Genomic DNA, 20982 nt, shown 5'->3' with positions numbered 1-20982 from the left:
AAATAAATCTTGTGTGGACATTATAATTACTGAGGGCCTTGCCTCCCATAAGCCATTCTCTCTGCACAAAGTAATAAAATTAGACATACTGTCTCATCTTCTAAGTTTTGTTTTGTTTTACTGACAACTGAGAAGCTTTTATTTTAGTTAAAGTGTTTTAGATAAGAATGTACAGATACAGGGGGAAACTTCCTGAACAGAACACCAACAGCACAGGCTCTAAGAGCAACAACCAATAAATGGGACCTCATGAAACTGAAAAGCTTCTGTAAAGCAAAGGACACCGTCATCAAAACAAAGCGACCACCTACAGATTGGGAAAGAATCTTCACCAACCCTTTATCTGACAGAGGACTCATATCCAGTATATATAAAGAACTAAAGAAGCTGAAAAGCAGCAAACCAAGTAATCCACTTAAAAAATGGGGAACAGAGCTAAACAGAGAATTCTCTGTAGAGGAATACCGAATGGCAGAGAAGCACTTAAAGAAATGCTCAACCTCACTAGCCATTAGGGAAATGCAAATCAAAACAACCCTGAGATTTCACCTTACACCCATGAGAATGGCCAAGATCAAAAACTCAAGTGACAACACATGCTGGAGAGGTTGTGGAGAAAGGGGAACCCTTCTCCACTGCTGGTGGGAATGTAAACTTGTACAACCACTCTGGAAATCAATCTGGCGCTTTCTCAGACAACTAGGAATAGCGCTTCCTCAAGATCCAGCCATACCACTACTGGGCATATATCCAAAAGAGGCTCAAGTACACAAAAAGGACATTTGCTCAACCATGTTTGTAGCAGCTTTATTTGTAATAGCCAGAAGCTGGAAACAACCCAGATGCCCCTCAACTGAAGAATGGATGCAGAAATTGTGGTACATCTACACAATGGAATATTACTCAGCAATGAAAAATAAGGAAATCATGAAATTTGCAGGTAAATGGTGGGATCTGGAAAGGATCATCCTGAGTGAGTTGTCCCAGAAGCAAAAAGACACACATGGTATATACTCACTCATATAGACATACAACATAGGACAAACCCACTAGAACCTGTGCATCTAAAGAAACTAAGCAAGAGAGAGGACCCTAACTAAAACGTCCAATCCCCATCCAGAAAGGCAAAGAGGATGGACATCAGAAGAAGAAGAAAACAGGAAACAACCTAAGAACCTACCACAGAGGGCCTCTGAAAGCCTCTGCCCTTCAGACTATCAAAGCAGATGCTGAGCCGGATGGGCAACTGTTGGGCAGGAGAACGGAATTTTAGCTATATTTTAGGTAATTGGACTGGAGAATTCGATACTACGATGGAGCAGCTGAGAGTGGCCATTGTCACAGTAAATTCTACCAGAGTGGACGCAGGACTAGCCACAGGATTATCAACATGGATTGCTGCAGCCATGAATCATCTGAAGGAATGGGCGGGCATGGGAGTGTTAGCAGGCCTTCTGGTGTTGGTCTCCTTGGTTTGCCTGTGGTATATATGCAAGATTAGAGTCTCACAACAGTGTGATGCAGCCATGATCATTCAGGCCTTTACAGCCATTGAAGCAGGACATTCTCCCCAAGCATGGTTGGATACCATAAAAAGCTAAAATGATACGCTCAGGATGCGAGGCTAAGCACTGCACTCAGGGTCAGCCGCTTTGGACCCAGAGAAGAGCATGTCTGATTGCAAGCGAGTTGATGCCCCAGGTCCCGCCTCTGAGAAAAAGGTATCGGAAGGGTCTGATGCTCTTTGGGTGGATGACACCTAAATGAACATCTGTACAAAGTCCCAATTTATTTCTAATATCAGAGATCAGACCTCTACTCTTGCCTGATGCGTCTAAAACAAAAAGGGGGAACTGTAGAGAGCTGCGGAATGCTATGCCTTAAAGATGGAGCTGGTTTCCGCCTTCCACCTTTCCGATGGTGAGTGCTCTCTGTCACGAACAACTCCACATTTGGCTAAGGCCGAGGATCTGGCTTGCTTCCATGTATGTGGACCTATCTGCATTGCCCCCGTGGCACGCCTGGGTTGGCTACCCAGAGGCTATTTAAGCTGTGGGCTGGCTTTCCCCGGGGTCCGAGGATTGTTCAATGTTCCTGAATAAACTGCATTGAAAAAAAAAAAAAAAGAATGTACAGATAGATTGAGCGGACTGTAGGAGCTGTCTTCAGGATAAAGCTTTGGTGATAAAATCTAAGGAAAATGCTATCTTCTTAAAAAAAAAAAAAAAAAAAAAAAAAAAAACTGATGATGGTTGTCCAGTCATCTTATATGAATAGCTTGACATTACTGTGACCAATTACTTGAGAAATACAACTTATAAGACTTATTTATTCAGGCTTATCACTCGGAATTTCAGCCCACATGTCAAAGATACATTTGCTTCTGATCCTTGAGAAGACGGAGCATCATGGTGCTGGAGCCTGTGGAGGGAGAAGCTACTGCCATAGAGGTGAACAACAAGAAAAAGAAAGCAATGGTTGTAGAGCAGACGCAACGTCCAACAGAGGAACTGGTCGGGGCACCGACACCAGGGGAGCACACCTACACAGACAAGACTGATGGGGTCACCTTAATGCTTCATTTCTTAAGATACTAACATTTCTTGTTTTCAAAATTACTAAAATTCAGCTCAAACATTCATGACTCTTTTAAAATAATTTATTTATTTTTATTAATTACAGCTTATTCACTTTGTATCCCAGTTGTAGCCCCCTCACTCATCCCCTTCCAATCTTACCTTCCCTCCCTCCTTTCCTCCCCAAGTCCACTGATAGGGGATATGAACTCAGTGGCCTGCTCTTTGATCACATCCTCCTGAGTGGGGAGCAGCCTTATCAGGCCACAGAGAAAGATAATGCAGCCAGTCCTGACAAGACCTGACAAGCTAGGGCCATTCATGACCATTTAAGTAATTAAATCACACTCTTAGTAACAGTGAAATAATTTCCTGCATACAAATCTCCCATGCAATATATTTTTTCTCAATTATTTCCATTTTAGTAATATTCCAAATTCTCAGACTGATTTCACATGTCACTCTAAATCCATACCACTACATTGTTAGTTTAGCATTAATTAATGATAAAGAAAACTAGGTGAGAACACTATTAGTGTCCCAAATCATGCGGGTAAGTGGTAAAAGTTGAAGAATATCCTGGCAGACTGACGCAGGATTGCCTTCTTTCATGTATACACCTTTCTGTTAGTATGCACCACATACAGATAAACTACTTAACAAAAGTAATTGATTTTCACACTCTCAATCCAGCTGGAATTCGGTTTGAAAATGTGTGAATACAGATTATGTAAAACTAAAATCTATTACATCTATTTATGGAAAGTTGTCATCATTTTTAAATAAAGTAAGCTAATCTTTCTTTTAAATTAGTGGTAAAATGTTTATGACTTTAAATGTTCTATTGCTATGATAAAATATCATGACCAATGTGACTTATAAAAGACATGGGGAGGGAAGGAGGAAGGAGCTTATGGGGGGATACAAAGTGAATAAAGTGTAAATAATAAAAATAAAAAAATAAAATGATAAATTAAAAAAAAAAGACAGCATTTAATTTAGGAGCTCATGCTTACAAAAGGGTTGAGTCCATGACCATTATAGCCAGGAGCATTGCAACAGGCAGGCAGACATGACTATGAAACAGTAACCGAGAGCTCACATCTGTTCGCAAGCATGAGGCAGAGAGAGTACCAGCTGGGAGTAGCTTGGGCTTTGGAACCTCAAGACCCATCTCCAGTGACACCCCACCTCCAACAAAAACATGCCCCCTAATGTTTCCAAACAGCTCCACCAACTGGTGAACAAACATTGAAACACACGGACAATGGGGACCATTCCCATTCAGAAAACTGTGCTTAGTATAGTTTCAATACTGCCAAATTTGCCATACAGAAAACAAAACAAAACAGCCTATAAGACAAACTCTATTAAGAAAATAACATTATAAGCACAATACTGTGGATTTACTGTTTCAGAAACAATGTTATTGCTTTGTGTGTATTTGATTTATAAATTAGGTGTGACTAAGAGAATCTAATATTTAAAATCATTTTATGAAAAAATAAAAATAATATTGGCCAAATTCAGTCTAAGAAAGCTCCTGCTATATTATCTACTCATAATAAAATATTTTATCCCTGAATTACATAGAGATCAACTGAATTTTGATTTGACTGTCTAGTGGTTATAATTCCAAACTGTCATATCCATGTTTATGAGCATTTCAAAAATTATTTGGAGCTAAATGTTATAAATTGCATGCACCTAACAGATATTTACATGACATTTCACCCAAATACAAAATAATATACGTTGTTGTCAGCACCTCATAGAACTTGTTCCAAAATTGACCACATACTCGAATATTAAAAAAAAAAAAAAAGACAATTGGAATAACTCTGTTTCTATCTGACTACCACAAATTGAAGCTGGATATCAACAAAAACATAAACAACAGAAAGCCTACAAACTTATGGAAACTAAACAACTTCTACTGAATGAAAAAATGGCACAATACAGAAATTAAGAAAGAACTTAAAGATGTTATAAATTTGAATGAAACTGAATAAAAAAACATACTTAAACTTATGGGACACAATGAAGGAGGTTGTAAGAGGCAAGTCCATGGCTCTAAGTACCAACTTTAAAAATAATGAGGAGCTCTCATACTAGGAACTTAATAGCATATGTGAAAGCTCTAGAACAAAAAATTTTAAAAATCACAGCAAAAAATAAACAGCAAAAAAATCAAACTCAGGGCTCAAATCAATAAACAGAAATAATACAAAATAATAATAATAATCAATGAAAAAAGAGATGGAGAGAGACTATCCAAATTAACAAAATCAGAAATAAAAAGGGGAACATAACAAAAGACACCAAGGAAATTCAGAGAATTGTAAGGACATACTTTAAAAACCTGTACTCCACCAAATAACAAAATCTAAAAGAAATGGGTAACACAGACACACACACTCACACACATATACCACTTACCAAAGTTAAATCAAGATAAAATTTAAGCAAATTAAACATACCAATAGCCCCTAGTGAAACATAAGATAATTAAAAATGACTGAACAAGGAAAAACTCAGGGCCATTGATTTTACTGCAGAATTCTACTAGACTTTCAAAGAACTAATACAAATGCTCCTCAAATTATTTCACAAAATAGAAACAGAAAAAAGATTTTCAAATTCTTTTGACTAGGCTGTATCTACCCTGAATTCAAAACCCCAAAATACTCAAGAGAAGAAGAGGATTACAGATCAATTTCTTTTATGAACACAGATGCAAAAATTCTCAATAAAATATGTGCAAACTAGGTGCATTGTCCTCCTCTGTGGACTGGCAAGGCTGCTCCCCCATCCAGGGGAGGTGGTCAAAGAGCTAGAGCTAGCCAATGAGTTCATGTCAGAGACAGTCCCTGTTCCCCTTACTAGGGAACCCACTTGGATCCTGAGCTGCCATGTGCTACATCTGAGAAGGGGTTCTAGGTTATATGCATGAACTGATGAGACCGGATAAGCTAGGGTCAGATGGAAGGGGAGGAGGACGTCCCCTACCCATTGACTTGGAGACTGGCATAGGAGGAGATGAGGGAAGGAGGGCGGGATTGGAAAGGGAGGAGGGAGGGGACTACAGCTGGGATACAAAGTGAATAAACTGTAATTAATATAAAAAATAAAAATTTAATTAAAAAACATGTGCAAACTGAGTCTAAGAACATATCCAAAAGATCATCCACAATGTTCAAATAAGCATTATCCCAGAGATTCAATATTTCAGGGTATGTAAATCAATAAATGTAATCTATCATACAAACAAACTCAATGTACAAACCACATGATCATCTCATTAGAGCAGAAAAGGCCTTTAACAAAATGTAACACTCTTTCATGATAAAAGTCCTGGAGAGAGCTGGGATACATGGAACATACCTCAACATAACAAAGGCAAGCCTAGAGCCAATATCAACCTAAGTGGAGAGAAAATTAAATCAATTTTACTAAAGTCAGGAACAAGACAAGGTTGTCCACTCTCTCCATACCTATTCGATATAGTACTTGAGGTCTTGGCAGCAAAAAGACAACTGCAAGAGATCAAGGTGATGCAAATTTGAAATGAAGCATTCAAAATGTCATTATTTACAGATGATGTAATAGTATACATAAGTGATCTAAAACTTACACTGGAGTGCTAACAAGCACTTTCAGCAAAGGAGCTGGATTCAAAATTAGCTTTCCCAAATCAATAGCCGTTCTATATACAAATGACAAACGGACTGAGAAATACATCATAATAACATCTTTCATAATAGCCTCAATCGTATAAAATATCTTGGGGTAACTCTAACTAAGCAAGTGAAAGACTTGTAGAAGAAAAATTTTGAGACACTGAAGACAAAAACTGAAGAAGATATCCAAAGATGGAAAGATCTCATGGATCTCTAGGGTTAGCATATTATAAACGACCATCCTACCAAAGCAATATACAGATTCAATGTAAACTCCACCAATAATTCCAACACAATTCTTTATGGATTTTGAAAAGGTAATTACCAGTTTCATATAAAAACACGGGAAAGCTAAATCAATCATGTATAACAACAACAAGAACAACAATTTCTCGAGGTGTTACCATCCTTCATTTGTAGTTGTATTAATGAGATATAGTTGTAAAATTACACCCTATTGACACAAAAACTGACACATTGATCAGTGGAATCAAACTGAAAGCACAGACATAAATCCTCACACATATGAACATGTGATTTTTGATAAAGAGGACAAAAATATACACTGGAAAAAACATAGTGTCTTCAACAAATGGTGCTGGTCAAACCAGACTGCTACATGTAGAAGAATTGAAAATAGATCTATACTTACCACCCTGCACAAAACTCAAGTTAAAGAGATCAAAATAAACCCAAGTACAGTTAACCTGATAGACGAAAAAGTAGAGAATAGCCTTGAACTCACTGGCACAGGAGACAACTTTCTGAACAGTTAGCAAAGTCACAGAGATAAACAATTAGTAAATGAGACATCATGAAACTGAAAAGATCCTAAATGGCAAAGGGTAAAATATCAGCCCACAGAATGGGAAAGATTTTTTGTAGACTACTCATCCAATGGAGTACCATTATCCAAAATGTATAAAAAAAAAACTAAAATAAATAAATAAACCTAGATATTAAGAAAACAATTAACCATATTTTAAAATGTGGTACAGATCTAAACAGAAAGGAAAACACAACACGGCTTAGTAACCCTTTAGGAAATGTTTATCATCCTTAGCAATCACAGAAGTGCAAATTAAAGGTACTTTGAGATTTCATCTTATATACATCAGAATTGCCAAAATCAATAAAAACAGTTCATTCTGGCAAGGATTTAGAGTTATGGAAAAGCTCATCCATTGATGATGGGGATTCAAACTTGCACAATTATTGTGGAAATCAGTGTGGCAGTTCTTCAATGAGATGAGAATCGATCTACCTCAAGATCCAGCTGACCACTCTTGCGTGCATCCACAAAGAATGCTTTATCCTACCGTAGAGACACTTGCTCAACCATGTATTTCAGTACTGTATTCATAAGAGCTAGAAATTGGAAAAACCTGCGTGTTCCTCAACAGAAGAATGGATAAAGAAAACGCGATACATTTATACAATGGAGTATTACTCAACAGTTTAAAAAAAATGAAAATGTGAAATTTGAAAGTAAATGGATGGAACAGGACAATCTGCAGAGCCAACAGAATTTAAGTACAGGGTAAGGGAGTAGATGGGGTAGAGATGATTTTGTTAGGATAGAAAAATAGCCTCTTTACTAAAAGTTTTATATATTTTTCAGTTTTCTCAAAGTACAATCTGGCATCTTTACACAGAGATACAGATACAGATCTTCACACATAGTGCTAACATATTCATGTATCTGCATTCCTGACTAAACTTAATTTTCAGATGTTATAAATGGGATAGTGAGTTTGTTCAGCATATATTAGATGCAAGGAAAACTAATAAATGAAACAAATATAGATAGTTGTATGTAAGTCTTTCTCATCAGTATCTTCTTATCTCTTTCAATGAGTTGAAGCTTTGACCTCTGTCTCAAAGAAGCACAAATTTTAACAAAATTGTAGTGAGAAAAATCAATTGTCTTTTATATTTTCATTCTTTCATATTTTAATGGTGACAAATTCTTTAAAATAGAAAATACAGGGAGCAGCCAGGCAGAGTGGTGAGACACTGCTAATTCTAGTAGGCGGATTTCACTTCTGATTAAATTGTCATTTCTAGGAAATAAAATTCACTTTTTTTTTTTTTTTGCTTCATGCCATTTAAAAATACTTTGAAACCACATTAGGCATGCTATATTCAGAGTATTTTTATAAAGTAAATGGCAAATATGTTAAATTATTTTTATTTCTAATTTCAAAACCGTACAGTTGATAACTTCCTATTACAACTTTGACATACAGTGCCTTTATGCTTGTGTTGACCTACATCTGTATTTTGTACTATTTTGACTTATGAAGATACAGAATTTGCGTGAGGGAGAAAGTGGAGGGCAGCTTCTCACTCTCTGAGAATATTTCTGTGACAGATCATTAAGGAAGCGTCTGTACCCATTGTCTTCTCCCAGTTGTGCAGGCAGATTTGCAGAAATAGAAACTAGAATGTGAGGTTCTCTGTAAAATTAATTTATGTGGATGGAAACATCAGCATGCCAACCCAAAACCAAACATGCAATTTAAGGTACAATTATTCACTTTCTGCAAACTTTGATGTATCTACCAACAACTTCTAGGATACATCAATAAGTTTTATGTACAAGAGTTCTTTCCTCCTCTTCATTTCACTGTTCGAAACCTTCCTCTGCTAATTCCCATAAATCAATAAGATAGAGCCCATGTTAACTATTTAGATGAATAATGAACTAAGTTTTCAGGAGCCATTTTTATCCTCAAGTAAGCAGTAAGAGAATCACTGCTGTTCCTATAGTTCTTTCTATAAATTTATATTAAGTATAATTCTGAGTTTATTTGTATCAAAAGAATGTCTGAAATGGTGGTGGTAAGATGAAGAATGCATGAAGAACAGAAGTGTTCTTTTGAACATATGGTATTGATTTATTCACATGAACTGAGTCTTTTCAACCATGCCAGCTGATGAGTAAGAAGGGACAAGGCTAAAGGAATCTGGAGGGTGTGAACAATAAGCACAGACAGCAAATGTTTAGCGTTAAGCGAATGTCCACTGGGTAAAACAGCAACACGCCAAATATCTTCTGGTTCTAATAAAAAGACATTTAGGCAAAATTTTCTTTTGGATAAAAATAATCAATTGAATGATTTAAATTCAAGAATCATAAAAATAAAACATTTCAGCAACTATTGAGAAATATATGTGTGTGTGTGTGTTATTTGTGGAAACACAATAGATTGTGTAAATCAAAACAAAAATTTTCACAGACACCACGTTTCACAAAATCATAATGACTCAAAGTTGCTGAAAAGGTCATTGTATCCACTTGAATACTTCATTATAGCCAGATGTTTATAAAAATGGACAATGTGTGTTTCTGCTAGCAGTGTTAAATGATATAGGCCAGGGCTTCTCAATCTGCTTGTGCCATAACCTAGGATGTCCAAAATTAGTCTGAGTATCATGCAAGCATCATGATTACATTGCCCCGGAAGCTTCACAAAATAAAGTGGATCTTTATTTGTTTTTTAAAATATTATAAGTATCTAGAAAATAAGACTTTTAGAGAGGGTACTATGAAACAAGTACAAAGCCAAACAGTTTAAGAAGCACCACCACTTTAGCAATAGATGGAGTAACTGAATGGGTACTTTTTCTCACTACACTGGAATTCCATCAACATATTAGTTTCTTTTCTTATTGTTACAACAAAATATCTGACAAGAGCAATTAGAGGGAAGAAGGTTTTAGTCTATTTTACACTCCAAGGAGATACACTAAACAAAGGTGGTACGGGCACAGTGCAAGAAGCCAGCTCGTCCCATCGCATCTGTTAGAAAACAGAAGGTGGACAGAAAATGGGGCCAGGCTATCAAACCTCAAGGCCTGAGCCAGTGTGATAACATAGTTAGTGAGTGAGAGTACTTGCCATAGAGCTCAGTGATTTGAATTTGTTCCCTGAAACTCACATAATGAAAAGAGAGAGCCTACTCCCACAAGTTGCTCTTTGTCCTTCACACATACACCATACCACATACACACACAGAGGGGTAGGGGAGACAGACACATACACACACACTCACACACACAGAGAGAGAGAGAGAGAGACAGACAGACAGACAGATAGATGATAGATAGATAGATAGATAGATAGATAGATAGATAGATAGATAGATAGATTTAGAAAAAATCTGAGTTTCAAGTCCTGTTTCCATTCACTTAACCTTCTAAGTCCACCTAAATAGTATCACCATCTGTGGTCCAGTCATTCAAACACATGCAAATAGGGGAGGCATTTCACATTTAGTCTATACTATTCTGACCTTGGTCATCATAGGCCCACAGTTATTGAGTGCTACAAAATGCATTTGCTTCAACTTTTAAATTCTACATTGTGTTTACGAGTCCAGCACTGTTCAAGAATCCAGAGTCTCTTCTAAGACCAACAAAAATCTCTTAACTATGAGCTTTTGTTTTTGAAAAAAAAAAAAAGTTACATACTTTCAACATTTAATGACACAGAGTAAGCATTCTCATTGCGAAAAGAAGCAATAAGGGCATGATAAAAAATGATCAGATCTGCCCCAGCTCATCAAGTTGCATTAGGACGGAGCATGTCCTCCTCCCCCGTGGCTTGTCAAGGCAGTCCCATGGGGGGGCGGGGGGGAAGTGATCTAAAAGCTGGCAGGTGAGTCCTGTCTGATGTGGTCCCACTTCCCTTACTAGAGGACCCACATCAGGCCTAAGCTGTCCATCTGCTACATCTTTGTAGGGGACCTAGGTCCAGTTCATGCTTCAGTCTCAGCAAGCCCCTCTGAGCCATGGTTAGTTGCTCTGTTGGTCTTCTTGTGGAAAACAGAGCTTCTGTTTTCCTCAAAAGAGGGGAGAGGGGGAAGGGGGGAAGGGAGAGAGAAGGCTACAACAAGGATGTAAAGTGAATTAAAAAAAGAAAAAAGAAAAAAACTAACAGAAAAAAAAATCTAATGTCTCCCTCCACCCAATGTTCATGTCTTATAAGGTATGGGACTAGTTTAGTTCCCTAAAAACAAATCTGTAAAAGAAAATGTAAAAACATACAATCTCTTTAAGATAAAAAATAATATTAGATCAAAGCAAGAATGAAACCAGCAGGGGAAACTCCAAATCTGTAGTTGCATGATCAGCATCTGGAGCTCGTGATGAAATCATCTGGGCTCCACGTGGCTCAGACAGTCCTGCCTCTGTAGCAGCCCTGCTGTCTATAGCACAGGAAACCCCTCCCTCGAGCTGGCTCCACTCCATCCATTCAGCTTTTCTTGGTGACATTCCAACATTTTGTCCTGTGTAAGATCCTGGATTCTCCATTGCAACTTAGCTTCATTTTCACAGCTTCACACAGGAGCCTTTCAGAGCTGCCTCACTGCAAGACTGTGACCCCTTCATTCTTGCATTTTTCATGCCTGTAAAACCAGTATCTCAGAGTTAAAAGTGCACATTTCTGCCACCAGCTCAGAATAAAGCCTGATGTTTTGGACCATGGTTGAACTGGCATCTGAGTGCTTAGCCTGAGGAGGCAATGGTGCAGGCAGTTGTTTTAGTGTCATTCACAGGGTAGGTTCTTGCAAATTAATTCTTATTTTCACATTCGGACCTTGACAGGAGAGCTGCTGCCCTCAGGTCTTCTTTCCTATTTTTCCAATGGGGAGCAGCAGGGAACAATTTGAACATTTAAAATTATTTAAAAATTACAGCCTCTTTTTTTTCTTCATTCATTACTTATTTTATTTTGTATTTTTTTTTAAAATTAGGTTTCCATGAAGGGCTTTCATACCAATTTCCCTTTGTCTTGTTCTCCTTCCCTCTTGCTCCCTCATCTCTTTGCCTGCTGTACCCTTTGCCCCTTGCACTTTGCTCTATTGTCTACCGTTCTCCCCCATAGCCTTTTTCTCTCGAGTCTCACATTTTCTCCCTCCTACACACACACACACACACACACTTAATTAGAGGTAGGATCAGCACATGAGAGATACTTGTATTTCTGAACCTATGTTAAAATATCTAAAATGATGTTTTTCAGTTCCACTCACTTTCCAGAGACACCATTGAATAACATCCTTCCTGAGACAAGAGGGAGTATTATACAGATACGCAGTTAGCCAGCATTGATATCTACTGTTACCAACCTACTAAATGGTTTGTCGTGTCATGGTTTTTGGGAATTAGAGCACTCATAATTATTTGAACTGGCTGGCAGATATTTGAGGGAGAGTGGTTTTATTCTTTGCTGCATTTTGTGTCTTGCATATTCACAATGACTAGGTAGCTGATAACCCTTCACTGAGTATAAAACTGTTAGGAAATGATAGAGGCTTTACGTGATAGAACCTAGTAAAGACTTTGATCATTGGCTGAATACTCACCAGAGGGACTTTGCATCCCAGTTTCTTCCTTCTTTCTCTTTTGCTTCCTGGCCATGAACTGAGTAGCTTCCCACTGCCATATAGTCCCCACAGTGGTGTGCTATCTCACCACACACTGAAAATACTAAGACACCTAACCATTGACTAAATCATCAAAACATTGAGGAAAACAAAAGACTCAGTTACTTGTTACAGTAGTTGGGAGCTGGTTACATGTTTCCTTTTATAGTCACAGACAAGGAGTCACCTGCCTAAGGCTGCACTGTTCATACATGGAGATGAGCACCAATCAGGATGAGGCCTCCTCCTCCCATATGCTGTATTCACAGTCTCACTTCACACTAGCCTCAACACCATCAGAAAACACTTAGAAGAATGTCATCAAAATGTATCTTTAAGCTATCAACAAGTGCTGAAGCACAGCTTTGGGATATTTCCCCCAACCTAATTATTTCAGGTATAGACGTGCACTGTTGTTTTTGGGTCTTCACCTCTAATGTGACTTAACATTTATTACACAGTATAATCCCGGGTTCCGTTAGGAACTTTATTTTAAAAGTACTCATCTATTTTCATTTCATTACTGTTCCATAGTTCAAATCCATCCAGTTACCATTAAATCTTCTAATTCCTACTCTTAACATCTGGATGAATACATATAGAATATACGCCAAAGAACACAGATATATGAAAAATACCTTTGGCACTCTTTAAAGGTTTCCATTTCTTTAAAATTAGACTTTCTTTCTCTAATAACAAGAAATGAAAACAAGTGATTTTTTCTCAGTGTTACAGTTGCTATGTTTTCTGTGTTAATTTCCCCTAATACATCTGTAGCTTCTATTGCTAATAAAATAGCTTACCTTAATGGAAGATAAATAGTGTATATTCTCCAGTCTGGAGTGTAAAAGAATGTTTCAACTTTTCTTCTATGTTCTTTTCCTGGTGGATTTAAGCGTACAAAAATATATGTTAAAATACACAGAGAGTATACTAAATCTTAGAGGTGCCAAAACACATTCTTGTTTAAACTGTGGATTCATAAAATAAAATGACACCCTTAAAGCTTTACAATTTGTTGATACTTCAAAAACTTTGAATGCCATTTGCAAATTTCTGACCTAGTATATTAAGTGATAATGTGATATCAATGCTCAAAAATGAAGAACTATTACTAGATATTCCTACTTTCAATTCACTGTGTATTAAGAGTCTGCAGAGGTTGAGTCTGGAGCAATGGCACACACCAGTAATCCCAGGGAAGCAGAGGTAGATGATTTCGAGGCCAATTTGTTCTACAAAGTGTTTCCAGGACAGCCAAGATTATACAGAGAGACCCTGCCTCAAAACAAAACAGCAAAAGTGAAACAAACAAACAAAAAACAAGAATCTACAGAGGTCTTGTTTTTACATCAGAATGTTGTATATTAATTTCACCTATTCAGAAACCAAAATCTCAGAAAAGTAGAAGGCTAATGTTTATGTTATGAGAGTAGACAATTATTTTGCCATGTGAAATTGGAACCTTAGTCATTTTCTATTAGAAATATTTGTTATCATTTTGCAGGCTAGCATTTTTTATATCACATTTTTTACTTAACATTCAGTGTTATATCATGAGAATCTCACATGACCTCTGGAGTAATCTCTGACTGAGAATATCACAATTTTGCAAACCATATTATTTACGTTTTGTTCCTTAATTAAAAAAATATTCCCTTTCCACAATGGTCAAGAAAATATAACACCATAATGTACTTGTGAAATAAGACAATTCAGTAATTATAAGTTAGTTTTGATGATTGAGAAAGACTTTCACTCAGATTACAGTATTCCAGAACTTGAATTGACTTCTAAATGGTGCAATGAAAGGGCATATCAGTGCAGCTAGCAGTGAAACCATTGCACTTGTCTTGACATTTTCATAAACATCTTACTGACATAGATTTACTGAAATACATTAAATTTATTAAAGAAAGTAGGGGAACTTTCTTTCCCTACTTCTGTATGTGAACAAATCTGGGAAGACTGCAGAATTAAAATTGTTATCTTCATACTACAACTTTCTAGTAACATATCTATAATTGAATTAAAGTAATATACTCCTGGAAAAGCATTATATTTGTGTGTTACAAAATACTAATAATAAGGCTCCAAGTTTATTGTGGCTTCCAGGTTCTCAAAAATATATTCTATACCTTAGATTTATTTAAAAAATAAAAAAATGGTAATTTTATACTTCAAAAAAAGAAAGCCATTAATTGTGAATTAATTTTATTTACTAATTTTATGTATATTGGTGTTTTGTCTGTCTGTATGTAGGCACACCATGCCTGGTGTACATGCCTGGTGCCCATTGAGCCCAGAAGAGGATGTCAGATCCTCTGAAACTGGAATGAGCAACTGTGTGTAAGATGGAAACCAAGCCTGAGTTCCCTGGAAGAGGAACCAATGCCCTTAAACACCGAGCCTCTTCTTATGTTATTATATTTCTATTCCTATAAAAAGGTAACCATTTACTTTTAATGATCAATAAGCTCAATATAGTAAGACATCATTTCAAGTTTTACAAGTTCAGGGATAAACTGATTACAATGTAGTTGGTATTAAGTATTTAAATTACAAATAAAAAATTACCTTCAAAGGTACTATATTTTTATTTGTATTATTTCATAATCTATTTGCCTTTGTGAATTCAAGTTTTTATCTGCTTTAATATTAATTTTTCTGATTTATTTAAATTTTTGAGGAGATATATTGTTATAAAAATACAATTTTAATTATCTTTTATTATTATTTCTCTTGTGTTTTTAAAAATTATTCTTGATACTTGGAATATTCCATGTTGATTTTTGTCTTGGTTTGAGTTTTAGTATAATTATACTATAAGTCTAGTATCCACTTATAAGTGAGAATATACTGGGTGTATCTTTCTGCTTCTGGGATAACTCACTCAGGATGACCTTTTCTAGATCCCACCATTTGCAAGCAAATTTCATGATCTCCTTATTTTTAATTGCTGAGGAGTATTCCATTGTGTAAATGTACCACAGTTTCTGTATCCATTCCATCATTGAGGGACATCTGGGTTGTTTTCAGCTTCTGGCTATTACAAATAAAGCTGCTACAAACACAGTTGAACAAATGTCCTTGTTGTGTACTTGAGCATCTTTTGTATATATGCCTAGGAGTGGTATAGGTGGATCTTGTGAAATCACTGTTCCTAATTGTCTGAGAAAGAGCCAGATTGGTTTCCAAAGTGGTTGTACAAGTTTACATTCCCACCAGCAATGGAGGAGGGTTCGCCTTTTTCCACATCCTCTCTAGCATGTATTGTCACTTGAATTTTTGTATTAGCCATTCTGATGGTTGTAAGGTGAAATCTCAGGGTCGTTTTGATTTGCATCTCCCTGATAACTAAGGATTTGAGCATTTCATTAATTGTTTCTCTGCCATTTTATATTCCTCCACAGAGAATTCTCTGTTTAGCTCCATACCCTATTTTTTAATTGGATTGCTTGATTTGTTGCTGTTTAACTTCTTGAGTTCTTTATATATTCTGGATATCAGACCTCTGTCAGATATAGGGTTGGTGAAGATACTTTCCCAGTCTGTAGGCTGTCGTTTTGTTCTGATGACAGTGTCCTTTGCTTTACAGAAGCTTTTCAGTTTCATGAGGTCTCATTTATTGATTGTTGCTCTTAGAGCCTGTGCTGTTGGTATTCTGTTCAGGAAGGTAGTATCCCTCCTCATCTTTTTTGAATAATTTTGGTTGAAAGTCTATTTTATTAGATATTAGGATAGATACCCCAGTTTGTTTTATGGGGTACATTCTCATCACCCTACACAAAACTAAAGTCCAAGTGGATCAAAGACCTCAACATAAATTCAGACACACTAAATTGCACAGAAGAAAAAGTGGGGAGGAGCCTTGAACTCATTGCCCAGGAAGTCTTAATGTTGATGTTTTGGCTTCAGCTGCCCCTCCACTCACCAATTTATGAGTTTCAGATCCTCTGCCTCTCAGATATGGTGCATACTGGTCACCACCATCTTGGATCCCCGTATATCTTCTTTTTATAGCAGATGCTTAAGATAACAGATTGAGTTAATTTAGCTAGTCAGGCATTGAAACAAGAATTATTAGTGCAATGATTGCAGGCCAGTATTGGCTTCAGACCTCTCTAGTTTTTTCTTATGGTAACGATGGGCAGAGTCTTTCTCAATGAATTTGTCCCACATTTAGTTCTGTACTTTTATATCAGTGTTCTTGGACTTACAGAAGCTTTAAGTTTCATGAGGTCCCACTTATTGATTGTTGCTCTTAGAGCCTGTGCTTTTGGTGTTCTGTTCAGGAAGTTCTCCTGTGCTGAATTCAAGGTTTTTCCCCACTTTTACTTCTTACGGGTTTACTGTGTCTGGTTTTATGATGAGGTCTTTGATCCACTTAGACTTTAATTTTGTTCAGGTTGATAGGTATGGGTTTATTTGCATTTTTCTACATGTAGACATCCTGTTAGACCAGCACTATTTGTTGAAGATACTATTTTTTTTCCATTGTATGGTTTTGGCTTCCTTGTCAAAACTCAGGTGTCCATAGATGTGTAGATTTATATCTGGGTCCTTGATTTGATTCCATTGATCCACTGTTCTGTTTCTATACCAGTACCATGCAGTTTTAATTACTATTGCTCTATAGCATAGCTTGAGATCAGAGATGGGGATACCTCCAGAAGATCTTTTATTGTACAGGATTGTTTTAGCTCTTCTGGCTTTTGTTTCTTTGTTTGTTTGTTTTTCCATATGAAGTTGGGAATTGTTCTTTTAAGTTCTGTAAAGAATTGTGTTGGTATTTTGATAAGAATTGCCTTGATCTGTAGATTGCTTTTGGTTGGATAGCCATTTTAACTATGTTAATCCTACTGAGCTATGATCATGGGAGATCTTTCCATTTTCTGATATCTTCTAATTCTTTTTGAAACACTTGTAGTTTTTTTCATACAAGTCTTTAACTTGCTTGGTTAGAGTTACATCAAGATACATTATGTTTTGTGGCTTGTGAAGGATCTTGTTTCCCTAATTTCTTCCTCAGCTCTTTTATATTTTGTATACAAGGAGAGCTACTGCTTTTTTTTTTTTGAGTTAATTTTGTATCAAGCCACTTTGCTGAAGGTGTTTATCAGCTGTAGGAGTTCCCTGATAGAATTTTGGGGTCACTCATATACACTATCATATCATCTGTGAATAGTTTTACTTTGACTTCTTTTACAAATTGAATCCCTTTGATCGTATTTAGTTGTCCTATTGCTCTAGCTAGGACTTGAAGTACTATGTTGAAGAAATATGGTGCAGTGGGCAGCCTTGCCTTGTCCCAGATTTCAATGGAATTGATTTAAGTTTCTCTCTTTTTAGTTTGATGGCTATAGGCTTGCTGTATATTGCCTTTACTATGTTTAGGTATGTATCTTTTATCCATGATTTCTCTTAAACCTGATCTGGTGTTGGATTTTATCAAATGATTTTTCGACATCTAAGGAGATAACCATGTGATTTTTTTTCTTTCAGTTTGTGTATATGGTGGATTATTTGATGGATTTCCATATATTGAACCACCTTTGCATGCCTGGGATGAAGCCTACTTGGTCTTTGATGTACTCATAGGTTTAGTTTGGGAATATTTTATTAAGTATTTTTGTGCCAATGTTCATAAGGGAAATTGGCCTGAAATTCTCTATTTTTTTAGTCTTTGTGAAGTTTGGGTATCAAGGTGACTATGGCTTCACAGAAGGAATGTAGTAATGTTTCTTCTGTTTCTATTTTGTGGAACAGTGTGAAGAGTATTAGTATTGGCTCCTCCTTGAAAGTCTGGCAGAGTTCTGCTTTGAAACCATCTGGCCCTATGCTTTTTTGGATAGGAGACTTTTAATGACTGCTTCTATTTCCTTAGGAGTTATGGGACTATTTAATTTATTTATCTGATCTTGATTCAGCTTTGGTAAGTGTAATCTATCAAAAAATTATCCATTTTTTTTTAGATTTTCAAATTTTGTGAAGTATAGACTTTTGAAGTAAGATCTAATGATTGTTTGGATTTTCTCCCCTTTTCATTTTTGATTTTGTTGATTTGGATAGTGTCTCTCTGCCTTTTAGTTAGATTGGCTAAGGGTTTGTCGATCTTGTTGATTTTTTTTCAAAGAACCAGCTCTTGGCTTTGTTGATGCTTTGAATTGTTTATTTGTTTCTAATTTATTGATTTTTAGCTCTGAGTTTGATTATTTTGAGCAGTCTATTCCTCTCAGGTGTGACTACTTGTGTGATTTTTTTAATAGTAAAATAAAGCAAAATCTTTAAATATAGTATAAATGCCATTTCAAGTTTTAAATGTCTTATGAATATAAAATGTCATTAAGTGATATTCTGTACATGTAAATGGTTTGAAAAAATTATTTAATAGCAAAAACCATGCTTTAGTTCAACTGTCATCAGTTAATCTAATTTCATGTGCTCCCCTCATGAGTTGCCATCATAAATTATAAATGAGTTCTTTAGTCAGATGCTCATGTAATTTAGTCTAATTTTTATCTGAGCCTTAAACAAGTTGAGTTTACAAAATATGGATGATCTTTACTGTTAAAATGACTTAATTTTCAGTCCTAAGATTGCCACTCCTATACCACCTGTCTGACAGTTTCATTCTGATATTAATTTAGTTGAAAAGAAAGTAAGGAAATACGACTTTGAGGATGTTAACTATTCTTTTTAAAAATATTTTTTCACAATTGAGTATTTCTGCCTATAGGCATATGTGTGTGTATGTGTTCATGTAAGTGTGTACTCACAGACATTTTCCACTGTACATCTCTTAGACAGTAGACAACCTGCAAAAGTTGATTCTCCATTTTGGCCAAGTTGGTCAGGGCATCAAACACAGGTTGTCAGTATTGGTAGCATGCACCACAGTTCACTGAGCTGTCTCACCAATCTGAATTCTAAAAATGTATAATATGATAGATACTTAATAGAAGAAAATTATTTTTTGATTGAAAAATGACATATTCACTCTTTAATTCAACAGTGTTTTTAGTAAATATTTATATTGTGATTCCTATGACCACCATTATCCAAAGTACAGAAAGAAACAAGAGGGGAACTTTGCAGCCAGTCCTGAAGATATCTGATAAAACAGGGTCAGATGAAAGGTGAGGAGGTCCTCCCCAATCAGTGGACTTGGAAAGGGGAAGGGAGGAGATGAGGGAGTAAGAGAGGGAAGGAGAGACAGAGAGGGAGAGAGAGAGCAGGATACAGCTGGGATACAGAGTTAATAAAATGTAACTAATAATAAAAAAATAAAAAGAAAAAAAGAAATAGTTCTAAAAGTATTAAATACAAACTGATAAGAATTGATTGGGAAGACATTATAAAGAAAGACAAAAGTCAATCAATAAGTTGTGATATAAAAATTGGCCAATTCAATTTATATCTTAAAGTTTCATTAATAAAAAAGAACCATCCCTCCACCCACTACCTCAACAAGCAAAGAAACACTTTGTTATTGGTGTAGTTCTTATATCAGTCAGGAGCACAGCAGATGGTAGTCCTTTGTTTATCCTAGCTTGATGCCTGGCTTGGTGACCAAAGCTGTTTTCTGCCTAGGACACATAAAAATCAAATCAATCAGGGGACTAGGGAAAGGGCATAGGGGGAGAAGAGGGTGGGTGGATGGGACTGGGAGGAGACAAGGGAGGGGGCTGCAGTGGAGATACAAGGTGAATAAATTGTAATAAAATATATAAATAAAATTAAATTAAAAAAACTAAATCAAATCAAATGCAAGCAGTACAGCAAGAGAGGAGGAAGTCGGACAGAGACCTGTGTTTTGTCATGTTAACCCCCCTAGACCTGCCCTTCATACCACAACATGGGCAGGCCATAGACACAGAGCCTGCCTACCTAGATAGAGATCTGTAGGCTACCATGCCACCCACAGACCTGTCCTCAGATGCCTGGCACAGGTGGGCCATTGGCATCTGCTGGCTGCCATCACTTGCCACAATGCCCTACAGCATGGATGGAGGATGTCATCCAGGAACCCACCAGCCATGTGGTCAGCCTGCTATGGGAGCCACCACAATGTGCAAGGATGTGGTGATCAGATGGGGGAAAAAAGCTTGAGCATTTTGAAGAGATGGAATTAGAGAATTGAGGGTGGAGAGGAGGAACTTGTGAGTGACCATCCTTACCACCCGGGGCCATGGTGAGGGCCAGGTCAAGCTGCCACTGAGGGGTGTGTCTGGGTCTGTAGCTGTGCAGCAGTAGGGGCTGGTGTTGATGTCCAAATCTCATATTACCACT

The 20982-nt window shown here is 36.7% G+C and overlaps 1 non-coding gene across 1 annotated transcript; it reads left to right on the top strand.

Annotated features, from left to right (window-relative positions):
- Positions 1-20149: 20149 nt before the first annotated feature.
- On the top strand, positions 20150-20292 carry LOC132648137 (small nucleolar RNA SNORA48). Its single transcript, XR_009586522.1, has one exon. It is a non-coding gene; the product is annotated as a small nucleolar RNA SNORA48 (small nucleolar RNA).
- Positions 20293-20982: the final 690 nt, after the last annotated feature.

This window comes from Meriones unguiculatus, chromosome 15 (genome assembly GCF_030254825.1).
Source record: "Meriones unguiculatus strain TT.TT164.6M chromosome 15, Bangor_MerUng_6.1, whole genome shotgun sequence".
Classification (NCBI taxonomy): Eukaryota; Metazoa; Chordata; class Mammalia; order Rodentia; family Muridae; genus Meriones; species Meriones unguiculatus.
The sequence above is the reverse complement of the archived record's forward strand: the minus strand, read 5'-3'. Positions and strand labels throughout refer to the sequence as shown.